Here is a 4,560-nt window from a genome sequence, read left to right as displayed (position 1 = left end):
CACACACACACACACACACACACACACACACACACACAAACCTGTAAGTGATCCATTAATAACCTTTAACAGAACTGCCATTTTCACCTTGCTAGACACTGCTATTGTTTATTATCTTAGTGTGAATTGGGCAGAAAACATTAATATTGCTGGGTGAATAAATAAAATCATGATTTTTCAGGGAGGGCAATATCAAAGGAAATTATAATAACTAATGAGTTCGAAAAGTAGTCAGTCACTGCAAGCTTTGGAAGTGTTCAGCCCTGCTGAGGGCTAATTTTTAGATTAGATGCTCAGCAGCACAGACAGAGCAGAGGAGGAGGTCGGTCTGCAGAGGGCAGAGTCTGGGTTCACTGAGAAGAACTCAGAGACAGTTTAGCTGGAACCAAAATAGTGATGACCAATGTGCAAAAAAGTAGGATTGAAACAGTGACATTTAAAACGATTCGGTTAATAAGTTATTTTGTCAAAATAGATTCACAGTTTTATTTAATATATTTATTTTTTTTTTGGGGCTAAAAATGACTTAAGCAATTATTTTAGGAAGGTGCTGTAAGTAATAAAAACATAATTTGGTTTTCATTAAAGACGTAAAATGTTTAATTTTTGCATTTTCTTTTCAAAAGTTTGAGATTTTGCCAAGTTATCCACTCATCCACCCATGCATTTTCTTTACCCGCTTTGATGCTAAAGTCAGATCATTTTATTACACTGTTTACAGCGGGCAAGGAAATGTATTTTTTTTTTTGTAGGATAAGAAAGCCTAGCAGACCTTTTTAGAATATAAAGCATAACAGAACTTCTGTACCACTAAAGTACTGTGAAGTGTTTATGTCAGCTGAACAGCAATCAGCTGCTAGGATTATTCTTTACATCACTGAGCACAATAAAGCACAGGAATGAGTTTGGTCCTTTTAATGCAATGCCACCCACACTTTATGATTTTAACTGCGAAGCAAGTCTGCAGCTGATAAATGAACTTTCACGGGTGAAAATAGCATAGCCTTTGATCACTTTAACAACATCAAAGACAATATCAACTCCGCAGGGCCACGGGGGTGAACATTCTTTCCACTCCAAGTCAACTCCTGCTGCTGAAGTCACAGATCAGCTCCAGCCAAGGCTTAGTTCAGTGTTTACAAGCCTGCAGCTCAGACTGAAAATGAGACACACTGCATGTACTGTATGTGAGAGAGTCACTATCTCCTGCAGTCTGCATGACATTCAGAATCAGCAAGGTTGTTCAGCTGTAGTGTGTGTGTTTTGTAACGGGAGGAGTGTGCTGACTCGCAACTCTTCCAGCTCTCCCGCCAAGACAGTGGAGTGGCCCGAAACAGGACGGCATATCCAGTGACAAACACAGGCCAGATGGACATGAGAGGATTTCTGACCTCACATGGAGTCTRGTTGCAAGCAGCGTACAGCCATTACGAGTTATTAAAGTAAATCTCTGGAGAAAAATGGGTTTTAGGTGGACTATTGCTATGAGTTCAGAACATTTTTTTAACAGTAGATGTGAATTTTAGCATCTCTAATTCAGTTATAGTTGAGATATTGAGTAAAATGTAAAAAAAAGTCACAAACTCATATTTTTTCACAGTGCAGCATAGTAAACATATGCAATGTGTTGATGCATTGATGGTGTTTTTCAAGATTTGTAAGCTGTCCATGCAACATGCACGAATGCATCCCCATACCATCACCGATACAGACTTTTGAACTGTGCTGAAACAACTTCATTAAAATGCTTTTTTCATTGCTAGTCTGGTCATTGATCAGTTGCCAATTAACCTAATTTGCTCCTAAATGCTCCTCCAGCTGTTTCTTCACATATGGGGAGCAATATTACAGGCAGAAACATGGGTGTGCTATGCGATCCTCAGTTTCTCAAATTGTTGCAAACCTTTACATGAAGGAGGTAGAAAAGAAAGCTTTGATGTCCTTTTCATTGACACCACTGAGCCATTTGGTTCGGGTGTTGATGACACCTGGGTTAAAATTAAATCTTATTAAGTCCAGTTATACTTTGGGGAAACAAAGCAGCCACTGTTCAAAAGAATGGGCCAACACAGAAGAGCTACATCATCAGGCCAGGACTCTGCAGTTTACACTCATCTACAGGCCAGGACTCTACAGTTTACACTCATCTACAGGACAGCGGTCACTCTTTCAGGGATGAAGATGTTCTCATCCCTGTTAGGGGAATTATCAGTTTTAATTGTCATTGTTAAAGCTTGTTTGTCCACCATGTGGAGGCACTGCTTAAAATGCTGGGTTTACCTCCTCAGACTGAAGAAGTCTCTTGGAGSAGAGAGGAAACGTTTCATTACAGAATAACCCATCCAGAGGACATACTGTACTTATTTTTTTTAAACAAACAACTACTCTCTCACTCACACTTAAGGACCATTTAGTTACAGATAAACTTAACATGCCTGTTTTGGGGGCTTTTTAATTCTCTGAACTTTTTCAAAATTTGGGTTGTATAATTCTAAGCAGCTTCTCGATGAAAATAAGTGACACATAAACTGGCAAAAKTTTAATTACTGACACAGAATCAGTGCGTAAAAAGAGCAGAAAYTACAGCTGCGTGAACAAACAGAACAAGAAAACCAAAGTAGTAAAGCAGAAAAAGAAAAACTCAGCAGAATGTTCCACCAAAAAACAAACAAACAAAAAAAAAAAAAACAGAATACAAAACAAAACAGGATGTTACTAAACCAGAACACTCCAAACTAGCACCATGAGCAGGTTGTTGCACTACTTTTGTCTCCATACTCAGCTTCGTGATTTTCATCAACAGCAGGCTATTTTTTAAAAAACGCTCTGATAACTGCACTCCACATTTAATCTGTGCAAACTGGAGCTCTACAGGGAGGATGGAAGCAATTTATCTAATTGTTTAGGCCAGGGACTTAAATCAGCACAGACTGCATGGAGAAAAAAATATGATTGTATCATAACTAAACTCATCTTTATGACCGCATAGCATAACAAAAATTACATTTATATATGCAAGTTGATCAGTGGATGAATATACAACTTATGGAATACTGTACTTATTATCATTGCTTTAAATCAATCTTTTGTAATAAGTGGCATATATTTTATACGTAAGTTTTAAATGATTCCAAAATCAAYATAACACAAACAAGAAAAACCTGGAATCAAGTTCACACAACAAGAATCTACAAGTGACTGAATCTCCTGCAAGAAAGTAAAGAAAAACGTGAGATTTAGAAATACAAATAAAAACTGCACTATTTTTACTAAAATAGTMCTGAATATACAGTATTTAGTGTGCAGAAAGTTGTGAAAACCTACAACTAAAAACCAAACTTTAACTTTGATGTGACAGTGTCTCAGCAGGGAARGTTAATACTCTAAGCTCCAAAGTTACAATGCTGCTAATGTAACTTAAGAACCTATTAAGACGTTTTTAATTCCCCTAAACTTTTCTTTCAGTTTCAAACCTTTGCCCTGAATAAGAGTGACTGAGATTTCCACTTCCAGTCTCCTCGGTGAATGAATGCTTTGCAGCTGCAGGTCACTGAATGACTGTGTCTGGGCGTTGGTCATGCATCCTCTTCCTGGACTTTTTAAAATAACTCACAAAAAATGCACACATCAGGTCACGGGTTATCTCTCACCTTTTATTCCTCACTGTAAAGTCCCAGGGAATACACAGAGGAATGTGATGCTGAGACGTCATCGTTTTCCTCAGGCCAGAGATACAACAGCTAACAAAGATCTATATTTACTGCCAGACCTCTCCTTTTATCTGTCTTTGTCTGCTTCCTGCCTGCGGAAGTCTAAATATCGATATTGCTGAATCCTTTTCCTTTTCTTTTAGTGATCTGTGTTTGGAGTTTATTGACCACAACTCTCCAATTGTTACTAAAGAGCAAAGCAAAAACACGAGTTCTCATACAGTACTTTTAATGAAGTAGAAATCTTCCTCCTTCCTAAGAGATATTCCCTAAGTTTAACATCACTGGGATGTGAAAGGCTGCAAGTGGAAGCTCCAGAAATTCACCACACTTCTCTACAGAAACAGTGAAGTCCACAGTTTTGTACCGTTTCATGACCTTTGTAAGGATTAAAGACATTTTGAGGGTCTTGTTTGGATTCTAAGTATTAATTTTTTTTGTATCACTTTACAATAAAGGTTTATTAATGTGTTAAAATGCATTTATTAATATATAACAAGTAAAATGACAAGAGAAGCAAAAAAGCAAAGGACTAGAAAACAAGAAGGCTTTTACTCCAACTAATGTGATCTTGTCAAATTTCAGTTTATGAACAGTATTTTAAAACTTATAAATGGTAAATTATGCTTTTAAAATCATTGACAAACTGGTGAATAACCTTTTACTTTCCATAAAGTATTAATAAAGTGGTATGAACAAATCAAAATTTTAAAAAGCTATATTGTATCATGCTATAAACATATCTCAAGCTTCAATGATTTGGCAACAATAACTTTATGTTAACATATTTTTCAATAATTTCTTCCTAAAACTTTCTAATGAAGTAGAAATATGGTGGAAAAAAAACTCT

Source organism: Austrofundulus limnaeus, unplaced genomic scaffold (assembly GCF_001266775.1).
Source record: "Austrofundulus limnaeus strain Quisiro unplaced genomic scaffold, Austrofundulus_limnaeus-1.0 Scaffold2661, whole genome shotgun sequence".
NCBI classification, from domain to species: domain Eukaryota; kingdom Metazoa; phylum Chordata; class Actinopteri; order Cyprinodontiformes; family Rivulidae; genus Austrofundulus; species Austrofundulus limnaeus.
This window is presented reverse-complemented; position numbering follows the sequence as displayed.